The sequence below is a fragment of the Gorilla gorilla genome, chromosome 21 (genome assembly GCF_029281585.2).
Source record: "Gorilla gorilla gorilla isolate KB3781 chromosome 21, NHGRI_mGorGor1-v2.1_pri, whole genome shotgun sequence".
Lineage (NCBI taxonomy): Eukaryota > Metazoa > Chordata > Mammalia > Primates > Hominidae > Gorilla > Gorilla gorilla.
Window position 1 is genome coordinate 76,473,582 of NC_073245.2, and position 22,537 is coordinate 76,496,118.

At 52.1% G+C, this 22,537-nt stretch overlaps 1 protein-coding gene across 8 annotated transcripts in view; it reads left to right on the forward strand.

Moving 5' to 3' along the window:
• Positions 1-22,537, forward strand: part of MYT1 (myelin transcription factor 1) — a 133,963-nt gene that overhangs the window by 63,158 nt on the left and 48,268 nt on the right. For 7 of the 8 annotated variants that reach the window (XM_055372752.2, XM_031007830.3, XM_055372754.2 and 4 more), the window contains one exon: positions 20,719-20,819. The exons of the other annotated variant lie outside the window; for it this stretch is intronic. The gene's annotated coding sequence lies outside the window, so the exon portion shown is untranslated. The remainder of the gene's footprint in view (positions 1-20,718; positions 20,820-22,537) is intronic. 8 annotated transcript variants of the gene reach the window in all.

Here is a 22,537-nt window from a genome sequence, read left to right on the forward strand (position 1 = left end):
TGCCTTCCCTCATCCAGCGGTAAGTCCTGTAAGTAAGGAGTCTGCTTCCTAGGTGCATCAGCCAGATAGGGAAAACAAAGGGATTTGTTACTGAATGGCATTCAGGGAAGCAATCCCTAGAAGGCTGCCTGGAGCCTGTCTCGGGGAATCCGTTCCAGGACTCTGAGCCCTGCACCTCTTCCCTGTGGAGTGTCACCCACGCCGGTGGCCTGGGCTTTGTCTGGCTGCAAATCGCACATGCGGCTTCTAAGTCAGAACCTGCTGCTGGATGTGGAGCTCTCTTCATCCCCAGGGTCTGAGCCTTTGTGCTTGGCTGACCCCTAACCTCTGGCATCTGGAGGAAGCCAAACCCTAACTCCCTACACCTCTGGCATCTGGAGGAACCCAAACCCTAACCCCTAACCTCTGGCATCTGGAGGAAGCCAAAGCCTAACCCCTAACCTCTGGCATCTGGAGGAAGCCAAACCCTAACCCCTACACCTCTGGCATCTGGAGGAACCCAAACCCTAACCCCTAACCTCTGGCATCTGGAGGAACCCAAACCCTAACCCCTAACCTCTGGCATCTGGAGGAACCCAAACCCTAACCCCTAACCTCTGGCATCTGGAGGAACCCAAACCCACTTCAATATAAGAGTGAGAGTCCAATTCCTCTTCCTGGAGAGCCCTCTGATGGCCTTGGGACCCTGGACCTGGTGAGCTCTCCCCCTGCCAGCCCCTCCTGCTGGCCACCCACTTCCTGCCCAGTCACCCATAGGCCAGGCCAAGCGTTTGTGTTTTCCCCAAATGTGTTCTGTGTTGGCTCTCGTGTACTGACCACTGTCCATCCAGGCTGGGAAATTACCATACACATCCCCCCGCCCCCCACAATTTTTCTAAGCCTGTAGAGCAGCAGAGGGGGCTGCTGTGAGCCCTGGAGCTAGGGCTGCAGTTGAACCCATCAGAGAGCAGCTGCCTGGGCTCACCCTACCCAAGCAGGGATTTGGGCAGGGGTCCTGCAGTTGGAGAGCCTGGGATTGGAGAAGGAAAACGGAACTGTTGTGAAAGCCAAAATCCCCAAGGGCTTTGAGGCCTGGGGATCTTCCTTCGAGCTCTCTCCCTTCTGAACTGGGGATGAGCCAGGGTGTGGGCTCATCCTGACCCTAAAGGGAATGTGAGATGCCCCTCCTAGTGGAATTTTGTCTTCAAGGCCTCAGTAAAATGTGGTTTTAAGGCAGAAGGAGATGGCCATTTCTTCTCTTTTTGGGCTGGAAAGCTGAACGGTGCTAAGAAAAATTTCTGGGACCAAGGAACGAAAATGCTGGAGCAGAATTCCAGAGCAGGACCTCTTGATCCCGCGAGGCCGATGTGTCTTCTGGGGAGTTCCCAAAGATCCATGGGGAAGATGCCCCCAAACCCAGCCCTGCCAGCTCTGGCCATACCCTCTTTTTTTTTTTGAAGACGGAGTCTCACTCTGTTGCCCGGGCTGGAGTGCAGTGGCGTGATCTTGGCTCACTGCAACCTCCGCCTACTGGGTTCAGCAATTCTCCTGCCTCGGCCTTCTGCATGTGCCATCACACCTGGCTAATTTTTGTATCTTTAGTAGAGACAGGGTTTCACCATGTTGGTCAGGCTGGTCTTTAACTCCTGCCCTCAAGTGATCCACCCACCTCGGCCTCCCAAAGTGTTAGGATTACAGGCTTGAGCCACCATTCCTGGCCTCATACCCTCTTAATTCTTATCTTGCATCTGGAATACCTGTTGGACCAGGCCTGTTTCCATCACAGCCCCTTCTTATTGCCTCTGTTTTCTCTGTGTTCTACCCCTTCCCATACCCCAGGATTCAGGCAGGCGAGTCCAGTTGTGCCTGATTGGAAAAAGTGTCTCTGATGGTGGCCCAGTGAAGCAAGACCCATGGGTCAGCCTGGCCACTTTCCCTCCCCTCCTGAGCACCGTGGGAGGGTCAGGCCTCAAGCAGCCCTCGGAGGCAGCAGTCACAGACAGAGGTGGGCTGTTGGGCAGGTGCGGCTGATAGAGTGGGTGTCTTTTGTGGGCTTCTCCCCAGCCTGTGGCCTGGCCTAGTCATTAGAGATGGTCAGGGGAGCAGGAGGGAGCCCGTACCCCAGTGCCTGTAGTTGTGTCCATTTCCCCTCCCTGACTTCTCCTCCTGCAGCATCTTTCCTAGTTGTGTCCATTTCCCCTCCCTGACTTCTCCTGCAGCATCTTTCCCTGTAGTTGTGTCCATTTCCCCTCCCTGACTTCTCCTGCAGCATCTTTCCCTGTAGTTGTGTCCATTTCCCCTCCCTGACTTCTCCTGCAGCATCTTTCCCTGTAGTTGTGCCCATTCCCCCTCTCTGACTTCTCCTGTAGCATCTTTCCCTGTAGTTGTGTCCATTTCCCCTCCCTGGCGTCTCCTCCTGCAGCATCTTTCCTAGATGTGTCCATTTCCCCTCCCTGGCTTCTCCTTCTGCAGCATCTTTCCCTGTAGTTGTGTCCATTTCCTCTCCCTGGCGTCTCCTCCTGCAGCATCTTTCCCTGTAGTTGTGCCCATTCCCCCTCTCTGACTTCTCCTGCAGCATCTTTCCCTGTAGTTGTGCCCATTCCCCCTCTCTGACTTCTCCTGTAGCATCTTTCCCTGTAGTTGTGTCCATTTCCCCTCCCTGGCTTCTCCTCCTGCAGCATCTTTCCTAGTTGTGTGCATTTCCCCTCCCTGACTTCTCCTCCTGCAGCATCTTTCCCTGTAGTTGTGCCCATTCCCCCTCCCTGGCTTCTCCTCCTGCAGCATCTTTCCTAGTTGTGTGCATTTCCCCTCCCTGACTTCTCCTCCTGCAGCATCTTTCCCTGTAGTTGTGTGCATTTCCCCTCCCTGGCTTCTCCTCCTGCAGCATCTTTCCTAGTTGTGTGCATTCCCCCTCCCTGACTTCTCCTCCTGCAGCATCTTTCCTAGTTGTGTGCATTTCCCCTCCCTGACTTCTCCTCCTGCAGCATCTTTCCCTGTAGTTGTGTCCATTTCCCCTCCCTGACTTCTCCTCCTGCAGCATCTTTCCCTGTAGTTGTGCCCATTCCCCCTCTCTGACTTCTCCTGCAGCATCTTTCACTGTAGTTGTGTCCATTTCCCCTCCCTGGCTTCTCCTGTAGCATCTTTCCCTGTAGTTGTGTCCATTTCCCCTCCCTGGCTTCTCCTGTAGCATCTTTCCCTGTAGTTGTGTGCATTTCCCCTCCCTGACTTCTCCTCCTGCAGCATCTTTCCCTGTAGTTGTGTCCATTTCCTCTCCCTGGCTTCTCCTCCTGCAGCATCTTTCCCTGTAGTTGTGCCCATTCCCCCTCTCTGACTTCTCCTGCAGCATCTTTCCCTGTAGTTGTGTGCATTTCCCCTCCCTGACTTCTTCTCCTGCAGCATCTTTCCCTGTAGTTGTGTCCATTTCCCCTCCCTGACTTCTCCTCCTGCAGCATCTTTCCTAGTTGTGTCCATTTCCCCTCCCTGGCGTCTCCTCCTGCAGCATCTTTCCCTGTAGTTGTGTCCATTTCCCCTCCCTGGCATCTCCTCCTGCAGCATCTTTCCCTGTAGTTGTGCCCATTCCCCCTCTCTGACTTCTCCTGCAGCATCTTTCCCTGTAGTTGTGTCCATTTCCCCTCCCTGGCGTCTCCTCCTGCAGCATCTTTCCCTGTAGTTGTGTCCATTTCCCCTCCCTGGCTTCTCCTGTAGCATCTTTCCCTGTAGTTGTGTCCATTTCCCCTCCCTGGCTTCTCCTGTAGCATCTTTCCCTGTAGTTGTGTCCATTTCCCCTCCCTGACTTCTCCTCCTGCAGCATCTTTCCCTGTAGTTGTGTCCATTTCCTCTCCCTGGCTTCTCCTCCTGCAGCATCTTTCCCTGTAGTTGTGCCCATTCCCCCTCTCTGACTTCTCCTGCAGCATCTTTCCCTGTAGTTGTGTGCATTTCCCCTCCCTGACTTCTCCTCCTGCAGCATCTTTCCTAGTTGTGTGCATTTCCCCTCCCTGACTTCTTCTCCTGCAGCATCTTTCCCTGTAGTTGTGTCCATTTCCCCTCCCTGACTTCTCCTCCTGCAGCATCTTTCCTAGTTGTGTCCATTTCCCCTCCCTGGCGTCTCCTCCTGCAGCATCTTTCCCTGTAGTTGTGTCCATTTCCCCTCCCTGGCGTCTCCTCCTGCAGCATCTTTCCCTGTAGTTGTGCCCATTCCCCCTCTCTGACTTCTCCTGCAGCATCTTTCCCTGTAGTTGTGTCCATTTCCCCTCCCTGGTGTCTCCTCCTGCAGCATCTTTCCCTGTAGTTGTGTCCATTTCCCCTCCCTGACTTCTCCTCCTGCAGCATCTTTCCTAGTTGTGTCCATTTCCCCTCCCTGGCGTCTCCTCCTGCAGCATCTTTCCCTGTAGTTGTGCCCATTCCCCCTCTCTGACTTCTCCTGCAGCATCTTTCCCTGTAGTTGTGTCCATTTCCCCTCCCTGGCGTCTCCTCCTGCAGCATCTTTCCCTGTAGTTGTGTCCATTTCCTCTCCCTGACTTCTCCTCCTGCAGCATCTTTCCCTGTAGTTGTGTCCATTTCCCCTCCCTGGCGTCTCCTCCTGCAGCATCTTTCCCTGTAGTTGTGCCCATTCCCCCTCCCTGGCTTCTCCTGTAGCATCTTTCCCTGTAGTTGTGTCCATTCCCCCTCCCTGGCTTCTCCTGTAGCATCTTTCCTAGTTGTGTCCATTTCCCCTCCCTGGCGTCTCCTCCTGCAGCATCTTTCCCTGTAGTTGTGCCCATTCCCCCTCCCTGGCTTCTCCTGTAGCATCTTTCCCTGTAGTTGTGTGCATTCCCCCTCCCTGGCTTCTCCTGTTGCATCTTTCCTAGTTGTGTCCATTTCCTCTCCCTGACTTCTCCTCCTGCAGCATCTTTCCCTGTAGTTGTGTCCATTTCCCCTCCCTGGCGTCTCCTCCTGCAGCATCTTTCCCTGTAGTTGTGCCCATTCCCCCTCCCTGGCTTTTCCTGTAGCATCTTTCCCTGTAGTTGTGTCCATTCCCCCTCCCTGGCTTCTCCTGTAGCATCTTTCCTAGTTGTGTCCATTTCCCCTCCCTGGCATCTCCTCCTGCAGCATCTTTCCCTGTAGTTGTGTCTGTTTCCCCTCCCTGGCTTCTCCTGTAGCATCTTTCCCTGTAGTTGTGTCCATTCCCCCTCCCTGGCTTCTCCTGCAGCATCTTTCCTAGTTGTGTCCATTTCCCCTCCCTGGCATCTCCTCCTGCAGCATCTTTCCCTGTAGTTGTGTCTGTTTCCCCTCCCTGGCTTCTCCTGTAGCATCTTTCCCTGTAGTTGTGTCCATTCCCCCTCCCTGGCTTCTCCTGTAGCATCTTTCCTAGTTGTGTCCATTTCCCCTCCCTGGCATCTCCTCCTGCAGCATCTTTCCCTGTAGTTGTGTCTGTTTCCCCTCCCTGGCTTCTCCTGTAGCATCTTTCCCTGTAGTTGTGTCCATTCCCCCTCCCTGGCTTCTCCTGTAGCATCTTTCCTAGTTGTGTCCATTTCCCCTCCCTGGCTTCTCCTCCTGCAGCATCTTTCCCTGTAGTTGTGTCTGTTTCCCCTCCCTGGCTTCTCCTCTTCTAGCATCTTTCCTGCTCCCTGGTAGCCTCTTGGGAGCCACCTATTTCTGGAGGTCCCCACTCTGGGTTCCTTGTCCTGGGTGTGGGGCGAATGTGCTGGACTGGGGTCACAGCACTGAACCCCACTTGGAGCTGAGGATGTTCTCGCCCCAGAAGGAAAAGCTGTGTGTGTCTGCGTGGAGCAGTGTGGAGTGGTTTCCTTGGTGCCGCCTGGGTTCCGGGCACCTGGCCTGGGTGTGAGGCCTGGTCACATGGCTGAACTGCTCTCCCAGGCACCCCTGGGAGGGATGAATGTGACACTATTGGTGTCCCTCCCAGCACACTGCCTGCCCTGGGCTGGGCACACTCCTCCCCTGTTGGCAGCCGGGGATGACAGGCTGCCTGGAGAGCCCGTCCTGTGATTTGGTTTGGAAAGTCATTATTACTGCAGAGCAGTTTAGCTGTTGTTTTTACAGCGTTGGTAAGGTTAAAAGAAATAATGATAATAATATAAGAAAGACTCAGCCACAGTAACTGCCTGCAACATGCTATTTGCATTTTTAAGGAAACACTTCTTTGAGACAGCCTGGGTGAAAGGTCACTATTTGCATATAAATGGAAAAGAAAGTGTATGATGCTGGAAGTTACATCTGTATTATTTTCTCAGCAGTGAGCTGCTGTTGGAGAGATTAGAGGACATGGCTTGCATTTGGCTTTTATTGAATAGAGAAAGTACCAGCGAGGCTGATTTAGAAGCAAAATAATGAGAGAAATGTGCAAAGCTATAGAATTGCCAACTCCCTGCCCCCACCTCTCCCTTCTCTCATTTTCACCTAAACTCAGCAAAAGCTGGTCTGCCTTTGCGCCACTCAGCAAGTCTTCATTTTACTTCTCTCTGGATTCCAGAGAGAAAAAAAAAAGGAAAGAAAAAGAGCAAAACTTGCCCTCATTTTCCCCTCGGTCCCATTTGTGTTTCCTGCCAGTGTTTCCTCCAGATGCCCCAAACCTCAGAGCAGAAGCCCCTGTGACTGTGGCCCCCCAGGGTGTGGAGAGGAAGAGGCCCTCGGGGCGGGGACAAGAGGGCACCCCTCTCCAGGGTGCGGACAAGAGGGCACCCCTCTCCAGGGGCGGGGACAAGAGGGCACCCCTCTCCAGGGGCGGGGACAAGAGGGCACCCCTCTCCAGGGTGGGGACAAGAGGGCACCCCTCTCTGGGGGCGGGGACAAGAGGGCACCCCTCTCCAGGGTGCGGACAAGAGGGCACCCCTCTCCAGGGGTGGGGACAAGAGGGCACCCCTCTCCAGGGGCGGGGACAAGAGGGCACCCCTCTCCAGGGGCGGGGGCAAGAGGGCACCCCTCTCCAGGGCGGGGACAAGAGGGCACCCCCTCTCCAGGGCGGGGGCAAGAGGGCACCCCTCTCCAGGGGCGGGGACAAGAGGGCACCCCTCTCCAGGGCGGGGACAAGAGGGTACCCCTCCCCGGAGCTAGTGGGCCTGTTTTGGACCCGCTGCTGGGAAAGGCTGGGGGCAGGGGCAAATGTGGGGGGGTCCTGTGTGGGCTGAGGGAGTCCTGTTCCATCTTCCTCTCAGCCCCATGGGACCCGCAGTTTCTAGGGCATGGGTTCCACCTTCTTCATGGAAATTTCCAAGCTTGTCAGACTTTCTCAGGTGCCTGGTCCCCTGGGCTTTCCAGGATGCCCCCAGGAACAGAGCCGGCCATCCCTGAGAGAAACCCTGGGTGGGGCTGGGGCCGGCACCTGCCCAGCCAGCTTTGGAAGCAGACTTGGCTGAGCACATCATGGACTTCAGGGTCTTCCAGGAGCAGTCCTGGGACAGAGGGAGGTGGAGCGTCCTGCCCGGAGGAGGCACCTCAGGATCCTCCTTGGTCCCAGCTTCTCTCTTCACAGAGGCCTCCACTGACCACTGGTTACTTAAATCACAGTCCCCCATCCTCATTTTTTCAAAAATACATTTTGAAACAATCTCAAAGCCACAGAAACGTTTCAAGTAAAGGGCCAAGCTGTTTCTCCTGAGCGTTTGAGAGCGTGTTGCTGATGCAATGTCATCACCAAGGACACTTGGGTGGGTGTTTCCAGCAGAGAGGCCGCTCTCCCACTGCTCCACCCTCACCTTCTTGGCCATCTGGTCCTCAGACCAATTCAGGGCTGGGTTCAGAACCATGTGCTGTGCGTGGTCCTGGCGTCTGGTTCGTCTAAAGTCGTTTTTAGCACTCCTCGCCTTTCGTGACCTTGTGCTTTTGGAAGAACACTGAGCTGTTATTCAGTGGGATGCCCTTCAACGTGGGAGCACTGAGCCGTTATTCGGTGCGATACCCTTCAACGTGGGAGCACTGAGCCATTATTCGGTGGGATGCCCTTCAACGTGGGAGCGCTGAGCCGTTATTCGGTGAGATACCCTTCAACGTGGGAGCGCTGAGCCATTATTCGGTGAGATTACCCTTCAACGTGGGAGCACTGAGCCATTATTCAGTGGGATGCCCCTCAACGTGGGAGCGCTGAGCCGTTATTTGGTGAGATACCCTTCAACGTGGGAGCACTGAGCCGTTATTTGGTGAGATACCCTTCAATGTGGGAGCACTGAGCGGTTATTCAGTGAGATGCCCTTCAACGTGGGAGCAGTGAGCGGTTATTCGGTGGGATGCCCTTCAACGTGGGAGCACTGAGCCGTTATTCAGTGGGATGCCCTTTGACGTGGGAGCACTGAGCAGTTATTCGGTGGGATGCCCTTCAACGTGGGAGCACTGAGCCGTTATTTGGTGAGATGCCCTTCAACGTGGGAGCACTGAGCGAATATTTGGTGGGATGCCCTTCAACGTGGGAGCACCGAGCCGTTATTCGGTGGGATGCCCTTCAACGTGGGAGCGCTGAGCCGTTATTTGGTGGGATGCCCTTCAACGTGGGAGCGCTGAGCCGTTATTTGGTGGGATGCCCTTCAACGTGGGAGCACTGAGCAGTTATTCGGTGGGATGCCCTTCAACGTGGGAGCACTGAGCCGTTATTTGGTGAGATACCCTTCAACGTGGGAGCACTGAGCCATTATTCGGTGAGATACCCTTCAACGTGGGAGCACTGAGCCATTATTCGGTGGGATGCCCTTCAACGTGGGAGCAGTAAGCCGTTATTCGGTGGGATGCCCTTCAACGTGGGAGCACTGAGCTGTTATTCGGTGAGATACCCTTCAACGTGGGAGCACTGAGCTGTTATTTGGTGAGATGCCCTTCAACGTGGGAGCACTGAGCGGTTATTCGGTGGGATGCCCTTCAACGTGGGAGCACTGAGCCATTATTCGGTGGGATGCCCTTCAACGTGGGTTTGTCCAGTGTTGCCTGTGATGCAGGAACTCCCGAGTGGGAGGTTCTCCCTTCACCTGATGCTGATTTGTCCCTTAACTCATAATGTTGACTTGGTCACTGGATTAGATGGGGCATCCCGGCACCTCTATGCCAGAGGGAAATGCCAGTCATTTTCCCTTTGCAATTAATAAATATTTGAGGGGAAGGTACTTTGAAACTATGGAAATATCTCCATCCTCAACAAACCATCACTTAATTTTGATGGATATCTCTATAGACTCATTGTTTCCTGTTTTATCCCATGGGCTAAAAGCCTTATTTTGATGCTCAGATTGTCCCTGATTGACCAGTGGAAGCCCAGTACAGAGGCTCCCATAGCCTCGGTCCAGCTCCACTGTCCTTTCTTGTTCTTGCCTTTCCTGCTTGGGGCCTGGAACTCTGGTTCCTTTTATTAGAAAATGGTGTTAGCCTGAGACCTGGGTGTTGGGCCTCTAGTGGACACAGCTGGGAGGACGTATGTGTGTACACACACATACTGACATGCTACACACAGTTACACAATGCTACACACACACAGTTACGCACACACGCTACACACACACACAGTTACACACATGCCACACACATTTACACACAGTTACACGCTCACATGCTACACACAGTTACACATATGCCACACACACTATACACACATGCTACACACATGCTACGCGCAGTTACATGCTACACAGTTACACATGCTACACACAGTTACACACCACACACAGTTACACACACATGCCACACACAGTTACATACATGCTACACATGCTACACATAGTTACACACATCTACACACGGTTACACACATGCTACACAGTTACACACACATGCTGCACATGCTACACACAGTTATACATGCTACACATAGTTACACACATGCCACACACATTTACACACAGTTACACACCCACACGCTACACACACGATACACACACGCTACACACATGCTACACGCAGTTACATGCTACACAGTTACACACAGTTACACACTCACATGCTACACACACATTACACACAGTTATACATGCTACACATGCTACACATAGTTACACACACTACACACTTACATGCATGCTCTATACAGTTATACACACATGCTACACACACAGTTACATACACATGCTACACACCTGCTACACATGCTACACACACACTACACACAGTTACGTGCATGCTCTATACAGTTATACACACATGCTACACACACACCGTTACAGACACACGCTACACACACCCTTTTTCACCTAGGTCTGTATTTACTTCTCCATCTATCGATGTTTATTGAAAAACACAAGTTCATATTGATAACCTCTGATTCCAGTTCCCACAAGGGTTCATTCTAAGGTTCTGCCTTTCCGTAGGCATAACGTCCTCTTCCAACAGTGAGAAAGCTGGTTTCCATTATCTTTAATGTGTTTACTTCTTTGATCCACCTCTTTCCCCGTACCAGCACCCTCCTTACTCCACACAAGTGCTGACCCCTTGCTGAGCCCCTCTCTGCAGGCCAACCTCTGGGTCGCCACAGGACAGCCCCACCCCCTGTTCTAGGCCTTGGTGGGGACACCTTCTCCCCTGCAAGGGCTCTGGTGCTGGGGAGCCTCACTGGCCAGTTGCCCAGGACTTTGGGGTTCACAGGGTGTGGGACAGGACAATCCAAGTATAATGGGCTGATTGGCCTCCCTGTGGCTCCAGAACTGGACCTTTTCTGACACTTGTGCTCACAGTGACCAGTTAGCTTCCTTTGTAGCGTTGAGCATTATCTTTCTTTGTCTTCAATGTTTCGCTGGTGGACCAAACAGTGTTTACCAGTGTTATGTCTCATACAAGATTTTGTGGTTTGTTTTTCTTGTAGACGATGATCACCACCCCTGCCCCATGCACCGCCCTGGCCTCACTTCCCTTACTCGCCATTCAATGAGCAGTTTTTGAGGCTGTGCATATCTGGATTTTTTTATTCTTCTACTTCCTGTGATCAGTGTTTTGCCTGGGCATAGAGGGCATGCCCTGAAGTTGAATGTCAACTCCCTTAAAATTGGGAAGAGGCTTTCTCTACTGTCTGTGAACGCTGCTCTTGAGCAATGCGATCCTATTCTAGTTATTGGTTTTGTTTGTGACTTTTTCCCACTTCAAAAGCTTTTAGGGTCTTTTTTCTATTCCTGGTGTTTTAAAATTTTATAGTGCTGGGCTTGGTTGGATGTGGGTCTTTTTTCATTCACGATTATGGGCTCTTCATGGGCCTTTTAATCTAGAAATATAATTTCCTTTAGTTCTCAGAAATTTTTTTTTATTATTTAACTTACACTTTTCCTTCCCATTTTCTTAATTCTCTCTTTCTGGAACTCCCACATTGGGTGTCAGGCCTCACTCAGCGTTTCCTCTGTCTCTGCTATCTCTTCGTCCTTTTGTTCACTTTCCTAGTATATTTCTTTGACTCTATCTCCCAAGTCTTCTGTTGAATTTTTCATTTTGGTTTTACAATTTATTTCCAAGTTGGGGAGGATGGACACAATGGTATTAAGCCTTCCCAAACAAATCCTCCTGTCACTGTCTGGGCTGGGCCATATCTGCCCTGTCCACATGCGTCTGGAGAGTCTGTGTCCTGCCTCCTGGTTTGTCCTTGTTCCTGCTCTAACCGCTGCCCACACTGTTAGTCGAGGGAGCCTGAAGGAGCCTCCTGAAACATTCATTTGCTCATCCAGTGCAGGTTCCTCCCACAGGCCAGGAAAGGTCCCAGGAACAGCCGTTATTGAGCACCCTGGCAGTTCTCAGACTGTGGTGGGGACCTCGCTTTGAACTTTGAGAGACAGATGCTGGACCTAGCTCTTCTGCTGCCTCCTCCAGGAGCCATGTGACATGGATGTGAGTCTGTTTGCCTCCTAGGGCCTTACCTTCCTATGTCTGGGGGTGCAGCCTGGACCTCAGGGGTGTCACCTCGGGTGACAGAGGCTCTTTGGGTCTAGAGGGAGGACCTAGGGCTGTGGTCCCCCAGGAGTCTACTGTGACCTGTGATTGGTTTCGTGTGGGCCTTAAATTGTTTCTAAATTTTTATTCTAACCCTTTTCTTGCTGCCTTGCTAGGCTTTGATTTAAACCCAAGTAGCAGCAAGAAGGGGATAAATGAGGGATTGAGAGGAGAAGCAGGAAAAAAGTTTTTTGTTTTTTGTTTTTTTTCCTTTCGAATGGCAAGATGTAAGTTTATACTCAACCCTGGGCCCAGCTTTTCAGTTTCACTCTGCATGAGGTATGATGAAAGCTAAGAAGGCCTGCCCTCTCCAGGGAAGTGGCGGCTGGAGCAGCCACGGTGTCCCAGGACGTGGCAGGCCCAGCCAATGCGCACGCACAGGCAGAATGGGGGGCTGTTGCTGCTGGGTTAGCTACCACGTGGGATTGGCCCTGGCCATCGGCTCAGCTGCAGGGATAGCTGTGGACACATCCTGACATAGCACTGGCCGAGGTGGGAGGTGAGCTTGTGCCGTTCTGGGTCACAATGCCTCCTGGCTGTGCAGAGGCAGGTCGCCTTCCTTTGGCCTTGTTGAATGAGTACAGCTCTAACTGCTCTGGGGAGTGGGAGGGTGAAGTGGACCCAAGAGCTCTCACTCTGACCTCCATGGCCTGTCTCATGTCACTCGCATGACCCATTCTCCTGTTGTATCCCTGGACCCAGCCCTCCCTGGCCTCCAGGAGCAGGGAGTGATAGGCATCAAGGTGGTCCAGCTTGGGGTTGAGGCGCAGTGGTCCAGAGGCTGGCCCAGGACACAGGCTCACAGAACCCAGTCTGGAGAACCAAAGGGGACTCGCTGGGACCTCCTGCCCTAGGCAAGGGTCCCCAGAGTGTCTCACTGACCATCCACATGCCACTGTTTAAAAACAGCTTTATTGGAATGTAATGTGCACATCACAGAATTCACCTATTAAACATACACGATTCAGTGGTTTTAGCATACGTGTAGGGTTGTACAATCACCACAGCCCAAGTTTAGGCCGTTTTGATCACCCCAGAAAGAAACCCCATGCCCGTTCACAGTCGTTCTCCACTTCATCCTCCACCAGTCCTAGGCAACCACGAATCTACTTTCTATCGCTACGAATTTGCCTGTTCTGGACATTTCACAGATATGGAATTGTTCAATATGTGGTCTTTTGTCCCCTTTTGTCCCTGGCCTCTTTCACTGAACACAAAGTTTTTGAGATTCACCCACGTTGTTGCATGTATAAGCAACTTCATTCCTTTTTATTGCCAAAGACTGTGCCCCTGTATTTCGTATCACCCATTCAGCAGTTGATGGACATTTGGGTCTTTCCACTTTTTGGCTAGTATGAATAAAGCTGCTATGAATAGTTGTGTACAAGCCTTTATGTGACATATGTTTTTATTTCTCCTGGGCAAATATCTAGAGTGGAATTCCTGAGTCATGTAACTCTATGTTGAACATTTTGAGTAACTGCCATGCCATTTTCCAAGTGACTGTGCTATTTTACATTCGCATCAGCATTTCTATGAGGGTTCTCGTCAACACTTGTTACTATCTGTTTATCTTTAAAATTACAGCCATTTTAGTGCAATGGTATCTGAGTGTGGTTTTGATTTGCATTTCCTGGATTACTAGCTGTTGGGCATCTCTTCATGTGCTTATCGGCCATTCCCGTGTTATCTTTGGAGAAATGTCTGTTCAAGTCCTCTGCTCATTTTAAAATTGGGTTATTTGTCTTATTATGAGTTACGAGAGTTCTTTTTTCCAAATACAAGCTCTTTATCAGATTTACGATTTGCAAATATTTTCTCCCAGTCTTTGGGTTGTCTTTTCACCTTATTGATAGTGTTATTCATTTATTTATTTTTGAGACAGAGTCTTGCTCTGTCACGCAGGCTAGAGTGCAGTCGCATGATCTTGGCTCACTGCAACCTCCACCTCCCAGGTTCAAGTGATTCTCCTGCCTCAGCCTCCCAAGTAGCTGGGATTACAGACACGCACCGCCACACCCAGCTAATTTTGTATTTTCAGTAGAGACAGGGCTTCACCATGCTGGCCAGGCTGGTCTCGAACCCCTGACCTCAAGTGATCTGCCTGCCTCAGTCTCCCAAAGTGTTGGGATTACAGGCGTGAGCCACTGCTCCCGTCCGACAGTGCTTTTTTAACTCCGAAAGTTTTAAACCTTGTTGAAGTCCAATATATTACTTTTTTTCTTTAATGGCTTGTACTGTTGTTGTCATAGCTAAGAAACCATTGCTGAACCCAGAGTCGGAAAGATTTACCGCTGTGTTTTCTAGGAGTTTTGGTTTTTACGTTTAGATATGTGATCCAGTGCGACTTAATTTTTGAGAGAGGTCCAACTTCATTTTTTTTTTTTGATATCTAGTTGTCCTAGCACATTTGTTGAAAAGACAGTTTTTTTTCCCATTAAATTGTTTTTGTGCCATTGTCAAAAATCAGTTGATCATCAATAGAGGGGGTTACTTCTGGACTCTCAATTATGTCCCACTTATCTATATGCCCGTCCTGATGCTAGTAACACATTGCCTTGATTACTGCAGCTTTGTAGTAAGTTTGGAAACTGAGAAGTGTGTCGTCCAACTTTGCTCTTTTTCAGAATTGTTTTGGCTAGTCTATATTCCTTGAATTGCCATACAAATTTTTAGAATGAGTTTGTCAGTTTTTGCAAACAGAACAAAACAACACAGCCAGAGAGGTCAGAAATAGTCAGATTCTGGTGAGATTTAGAAAATAACATTGGCAGGATTTGGGGCCAAGGATGACCCTCAGGGTTCTGGCTTGAGCAGCTGATGACTGAAGAGGGGAAGAGGAAAACCCCACGTCACGTAAGAAGCAGATATTGTGGGCAGAGAGGAAGCAAAAAGGAGAAGCCATCTGACATGGGGTGGCCGGGTGGCCAGGAGGAGCCTGTACAGGTGACCGACAAGGTCAGGGGCGAGTGTTAGCCACAGAAGCGGGGGAACAGACACGCACCGCAGTGATGTCTAGTGGGGCCCTCACGTGCCCTGTGAACGTGAAGCCGCCTGTTGTTCCAGTAGAGGGATGTGGGTGGAGGCCAACTGTGGTGGGGAGTGAAGCGTAGTTATGAAGCAGGAGGAGATGGAGAGGGGGCTGGGCAGGGACGTGTGGTCCAAAGAGACTGTGTTTTTAAACATGGATGCCTCAAGCCTGTTGAAGAGTTGGGAAGAGTAGTTCAATATTCCAGAAGAATGGAGGGAAGAGTTGATATTCCTGGGAACTTTAATTGACAGTGGGAAGGAGGTGGGTATAAAGTCCAGATGGACAAGCTGGCTCAGCAGGGAGGCAAGACCCCATCTCCTGTGCTGGAGACAGAGGAGGGCTGAGGGGGTGCATGGGAGAATGGAGGTGTGGGCTCCTCTCAAGTGACTACCCTTCCCCTCTTTGCTGAGGGGCAGGTGGTAACAGCTCCTGGCCCCAAAGGCAGCCCTAGTTACCAGAGATGCAAAACCTAGTGAAGACTGAAAACATTTGGCTTTCCACACTTACCACCTGGCCTCTCACTCAGCCTTCCTGTTATTTTGTTCTTGTTTTCAGAGTGGGGAGGTTTTACACAGTGGAAGGGGGTCAGGTTGCCAGGGCTGGAGTGGATCAGAGCTAACTGCCACAGGGACTCCCATCCGGAGGCCCAGGGGATGCACCATGGGGGCAGGTGGGCTCAGGCCAGATTCCAGGCTACCCAGCCAGCATGAAAACAGCCACGGTCGCCCGCAGGGGGTCCCCCATGGGGTTGTGCGTGGAGTGGCCACAGTGCCAGTGCAAGGAGGAAGTGTGTGCTGGCAGTGGGTCAGCCGGCAGCTGGGGTGTTAGCTCTGGGACAAGGGGGCTCTCCTTGCCATGATGACAGAAGGAAACCTTGGGGTAGGCCAGCAGCACTGCTTGGGAAGAGCCCAACAGAGCACTGGCTCTCAGTGGAAACGTCCTGTCTGGGGCCTGGGTCAGGCTGGTCTCCAGTTTGCAGTGCTGCTGAGTTGGAAAAAGAGGGCTTCGTTAGGAGAAGACAGACGGGGGCTACAGCTCAGCCCTGCACATCTCCCTGGCCTGTGTTGGAGTCTCTGGCCAGTGAGGGGTGGTTCCCTCTCCTCTGGACCTTGGTGCATCAATCTCAGCTGAGCAGGCCCTGTTTGTTTCCTGAGTTTTTCTGCCCACAAGAGCCCCATAAAAGTGAGTCTGGGGCCACCGTGGGGACAGATGTGGGGGTTACCTTGAGCAGGCAGGACTCCAGGTGCAAAGATGCTGGGTCCCTAGAGAGGGGTCCCAGCCAGCGCCGCCCTCTGGGTGCCGGGAGCTGATCCCAAGAGGCTTGTTTTCCAGGAGACGTGCTCAGGATGGAGCGGTCTCTGATGTTCCGTTTCCCATTTGCATCCACGAGCAGGGATTCAGATTAACTCACGAGAAGTTCAATAACCGAAGAGAACAGGCTCGTCTGGATGAAAACCTCCACTTCACTTCAGATTCCTGACAAGAAAGGCCATGGTGATGACAACAGCACTGACGTCCTCATGGGTTCACTTCCAGGCTCCGTCCACGCATGTCTCTCCATCTCCAAATAATTCTTCCCCTCCCACTTTGTGGGTGAAGAACTTAAGTCTCAGAGAGGGTAGTGACCTGCTGCTCAGGTCTGAGTTGGCGGCAGTGCCCTGTGTGAGCTTTGGGGACCCTTGTTCCCACCACAGAGTGTCCATGGAGCAGCATGACTTCTGGAAGGGCGTCTTTATGGAACACCTCCATGTTTCCGTGGAGAGTTTTCCTGTAGCACGTGGCCCCGGCATCCACGTTTCCATGGAGAGATTTCCTGTGGCATGTGGCCCCGGCATCCATGTTTCCATGGAGAGATTTCCTGTGGCATGAGGCCCCGACATCCACGTTTCTGTGGAGAGATTTCCTGTGGCATGAGGCCCCGACATCCACGTTTCTGTGGAGACTTTTCCTGTAGCACGTGGCCCCGGCATCCACGTTTCCGTGGAGACTTTTCCTGTAGCATGTGGCCCCGGCATCCACGTTTCTGTGGAGAGTTTTCCTGTAGCATGTGGCCCCGGCATCCACGTTTCCATGGAGAGATTTCCTGTGGCATGTGGCCCCGGCATCCATGTTTCTGTGGAGAGTTTTCCTGTAGCACGTGGCCCCGACATCCACGTTTCCGTGGAGACTTTTCCTGTAGCACGTGGCCCCGGCATCCACGTTTCCATGGAGACTTTTCCTGTAGCACGTGGCCCCGGCATCCACGTTTCCATGGAGAGTTTTCCTGTAGCACGTGGCCCCGGCATCCACGTTTCTGTGGAGACTTTTCCTGTAGCATGTGGCCCCGGCATCCACGTTTCCGTGGAGAGTTTTCCTGTAGCACGTGGCCCCGGCATCCACGTTTCCGTGGAGAGTTTTCCTGTAGCATGTGGCCCCGGCATCCACGTTTCCGTGGAGACTTTTCCTGTAGCATGTGGCCCCGGCAGACATTTCTTGTAGCATGTGGCCCCAGCATCCACGTTTCAGTGGAGAGTTTTCCTGTAGCATGTGGCCCCGACATCCACGTTTCTGTGGAGAGATTTCCTGTAGCACATGGCCCTGGCATCCACGTTTCTGTGGAGAGTTTTCCTGTAGCACGTGGCCCCGGCATCCACGTTTCCGTGGAGAGTTTTCCTGTAGCACGTGGCCCCGACATCCACGTTTCTGTGGAGAGTTTTCCTGTAGTATGTGGCCCCAGCATCCACGTTTCCGTGGAGACTTTTCCTGTAGCACGTGGCCCCGGCATCCACGTTTCCGTGGAGAGTTTTCCTGTAGCACGTGGCCCCGGCATCCACGTTTCTGTGGAGACTTTTCCTGTAGCACGTGGCCCTGGCATCCACGTTTCTGTGGAGACTTTTCCTGTAGCATGTGGCCCCGGCATCCACGTTTCCGTGGAGAGTTTTCCTGTAGCACGTGGCCCCGGCATCCACGTTTCAGTGGAGAGTTTTCCTGTAGCATGTGGCCCCGACATCCAAGTTTCTGTGGAGACTTTTCCTGTAGCACCTGGCCCCGACATCCACGTTTCTGTGGAGAGTTTTCCTGTAGTATGTGGCCCCAGCATCCACGTTTCTGTGGAGAGTTTTCCTGTAGCACGGGCCCCGACATCTGTTTCTGTGGAGAGATTTCCTGTAGCATGTGGCCCCAGCATCCACGTTTCTGTGGAGAGTTTTCTTGTAGCATGTGGTCCCGGCATCCACGTTTCTGTGGAGACTTTTCCTGTAGCATGTGGCCCCGGCATCCACGTTTCTGTGGAGAGTTTTCCTGTAGCACATGGCCCCGGCATGTTGTTTGGGTGCATGGGGGCTTAATGTACTGCTAGGGATGCTGATTGAGCAGAGCCTACAGACAGGAGAGCTTTGTCTGGGGTGGAGCCTACTGAGCCCATGGGGCAGGGTTTGGCCATACACAGGCCCCAGTAGGGGACCAAGAGGGCCACAGGAGAAGAACTGGCATACCTTACTGGGCTTCTAGTAGTGTTAGCCGTTTGCTGCCAAGACATTTCCTGGAAGAGGGAGGCTAAATCATGTCAAGGTTGAGCCGGGTCCTCAGGTCCTCGTAAAGGAGGGTCTAAGCTTGGGGGTTTGTGCTTTGATGACTTGTGTGCTCTGTATCCCAGGGGTGTGGTGCACAGGCTTTCACCGGGTGCCATTCTGCTCTTTTGCCCAGGGAAGCTCAGTGGCTTTGCTGCCTCAGGGAGGCAGGAGTGGCTCTTTGGAGGAGCAGTTGATCCCCGGGATGCTAGTGCTTTGCCTGAGCAGATGTGGGGCCTCAGGGCCTCAGGACTTCAGAGCCCAGGGCTGACTGACCTAGGGACAGGAGTGTAAGGGATGTGGGCAATGAAGAATTCCACAGGGCTGTATTTCCAGACTCCCATGGGTGGGTGTGGGTGGAGAAGCCCCAGTGAGCTGGTTATCTCCCACCAAACAAAACTGGAGGTCCCTTTGCAGAGACTCTTGCAGTTCATGTCCACGTGACTTCTCTGAGAAGCAGGAGAGACTCAGCGCAGAACTCAGGGGAGTCGCACTCGGGAGAGGCAGCGTCTCCTCTGGAGCACACAGACCTTATGTCCTTCCCTCCAGCTGTCAGCCAGACATGCCCCAGTTGTCTTGCATATTTACATATGTAATGGTAACAAGGAATTCTGCTTGAGCCTTGCCAATCAGCCCAGTGAGCAGGTTTCTGCAGCATCTTGTCTCCTGGGATAGATACTCAGAAAGTGAGCCCTGTGCACTTTGGGGCTTGTCTCTCAGCTTCTGTTGACACATAAGAAAAGAGACACACAGAGGACCCCACGCCCCATCTTCAAAGTGTGAAGCACACTCCCCGGCTGATACGATTCTTGTCGGTTCACTTACGGAATCTTCCAATATGCTTTTCCTCCCTATACCCCACATCCCTGTCACAGAGTTGAGAATTGGATTGCCTGGTGGGCAGGGTGGGCCCCAGTTAGAGGCCGCTCACACCGGCTCAGTGCAGATGACCAGTGGCAGATGGGAACCCAGGAGGCCTAGAGATCTTGGGTGATAGGGAAGCTCCCGCAGCTCCCTCCTCACTAGTCCAGGCACCGGAGCATGCGGTGGGAGCCCTGTCATCTCAGCGACGGCCTGCGGGTGACTCACAGCTCAATGAGGGGAGGCACAGAGTAGGTGCACACGGTAGGTGCCGAATCTGAGTGGTTTTATTCGTTCCTCTGTAGACCTCGTATTATGCTGTCTCCTTGACGACCAAATCTGCTTTCCTCTGTGTTTATGCTCTGGAAGGTAATCCGAAGCCCTTTAATGGGATGGAAGCATTTCCAGATAAGAAGAGGGTGCTGTGGCCAGAGCCACAGGGCTGCCTGGGGCCAGGAGTGGCCAGAACCCTAGAGAAGAATTGCATTTGGGGCTGCACATCAAAAACACGAGGAAAAGAAAGAAAGTGGGTGGGAATAGCGTGCCTTCAGCAGAATCCAAACTCACTTCCAAGGCAAAGCCAGAGCCCAACACGAGAATATTCATTTCCTGTTTCATTGTTGGTTACTTAATGACCTTCCTTTGAAATGCTGCAGTTATGTAGAAAGCAGGTTGTCATGGAAACGGGGAGTGACGTGCAGGGAATAGGTACACAATGCATTTCTTTGTCATGTCCAGCTGATGCGTTCAGCCTCTGCTTAGACATGGGAATTTATGTGAGGAATTAAATATTAACTGGAGGCATTGCCCTGGAGAGAGGCAGAAACACAGGGTGACAAAAGATGCTGGAAACCAGGACAAAGAGCATGCTGGGGCCCTTGGGATCCTGCAGGAGGCAAAGCTGATTTGAGACCATGGGTGGATCTCACTTTCTTCAATCAATGGGCTCCAGAGAAGTTGTGCAAAACAATCTTCTTTTTCAAATGCATATGTACTGTGCATTCTTTTGAGGGGAGAAGGATCTGGTTGTAATGCGAATAATTACTCATTAGTCAGCTCATTTTCAAAGTTGGAGGGGTGACATGCCAAGTTTTCTCAAGGTGGCTCTCAGCTGCCTTGTCCCAGCACTCTGCTGGCCGTGGTTGTCAGTGGGAACCAACACCTAGAGCTGGGACAACGGTGCAGGGGACTGCAGGAAGACTCCAGGGAGGCCCCAAGTCAGAGAGAAATTGTCTCTTGTTCCTGAAGCAGCCATGGAGCCATGACCTTGTCTGTTTCTCCAGTGGATTCCAGGAAATAGGGATTGAATATATGATGTTAAAAAAGTGCCTCAAGTTTCTCACTTTCTCCCCTTGAGCCAGCACGGCTGGCACCCACCAAGCTTTCCTTTTCTGACCTTGAACCTTTTTAAACCCTCAGAAAATGAGTTCCGGGGTGAGCTGCTGAATCAGAGGTGGACACACGGAGGCAAGGCCAGCAGCTGCAGGACCTCAAGGCACCTTCTGGGCAGACACTGCAAGGTGAGACGTGAGAGGGCAGCCCCCGTCGTAGGGCCCCAGCCCACGGCTGCCTGCACAAAGCCTCTCTTCAGCTGCAGGCATGAAGCATGGAGGCGACTTTTGGTCTGATCCTCACCAGAGTCCAGGTTAGGTGAAGGGTAAATGGGGACTAGGATCAGCAATGATCTGGTCACTTTAAAATTAAGGGAAGAAAAATGACTCTGAGTAGATCAAAACTAAAATGTGACCCCAGGCTGGGCCCGGTGGCTCACACCTGTAATCCCAGCACTTTGGGAGGCTGAGGCAGGTGGATCACTTGAGGTCAAGAGTTCAAGATCAGCCTGGCCAACATGGTGAAACCCCGTCTTTACTAAAAACACTAAAATTAGCCGGGCATGGTGGCACGCACCTGTAATCCCAGCTACTGGGGAGGCTGAGGCAGGAGAATCACTTGAACCTGGGAGGCGGAGGTTGCAGTGACCCAAGATTGTGCCACTGCACTCCAGCCTGGGTGACAGAGCAAGACTCCATCTCAGAAAACAAGCAAGCAAGCAAACAAAAAAACCCACCAAAATGAAAATGTGACCCCAGAGTCTCACTTCCCTGCTTTGAGGTGTGATCACGTCTGGGCTCTGTGATGGGCCTGAGCAACTGTTCTCTATTCACCCTGCTTTTACCTGGCCAGGCTGAGAATCCCTACAGGATCTGTCAGCAGAGATTGCTGGCAGGAACTTATGAAGTCTGTTGGCCTTGTTTTATTTCGATCTTCGTAAGGGGAGGCAGATGGTGCAAGCCCTTCTTTTACCTTCCCAGGGTATAAGATCTCCCCTCGGGGACACTCCCGAACTGTGACATCACATGTGCTTACAGCCACTGTTCTCCACCACCAACCCTCTAATTCTAGAACTTCCCACCAATACTCTCTGGATGAGGCCAGGTCCCCAGGGTCAGGTGACCCTCACAGCTGGAAGTAGAGGCTGACAACAGGCTTAGGCTGAAGCCCTTCCCAGAGATCCGATTCTGACCTCTCTTTTTCTTTTTTGCATGTAGATGCTCTCCAGCAAGGATCCAGCTGTGACTCAGGGCATGGCTCAAGGACAGTGATGGCGTAGGGTGTAGGCAAGGAGGGCTATGCAGTTGTAGTGGGAACTTCATTTGGGGGTGCTTGTGTTTTACTCTCAAAACCCAACCTTTTTCTTTTGAATCTGGTGGCGAGAATGTACATTTTAATGGGTCTGTTATAGACAACTTGCTGAGCACCTCCGCTCATATTTTGGCTCCTGCAGGGTTATCAGTGCTCTGCTGATCCATGTTGGAGCCTGGGGCACAAGGAGGAGTCGGTAATATGGATCCTGTCTTTATTTAAGGTTTTGGTATCTTGTTTATTAGGGGTTTTTTGCATCATGTTGATGTTTCTAAATATTGAATTAAAATATTATTTATCTTGATCATTGAGTTTTTGGCCTCATTCCCCTCACCCAGATCCTGAGGATTCACATAGCGCTGTACTGGCATGAGATCATGTGAGCACGAAAGTTACTTGACTTGAGGCCAGGGGCTCTGCATGCAGCGTTATCTACAAATGTCTGGTGCCATGTCAGGGGTGGGTCGGAAGACTTTTGTCTCCCCCTGGCCCAGGCATGACAAACTCAGAGAGTTTGGGACCTACCATGACACCCCATGGCTGTTCAAAGTGCTGCTTCTGTGAACAAAGCCAGGGGCCCGTGCCCAGGTTCTCG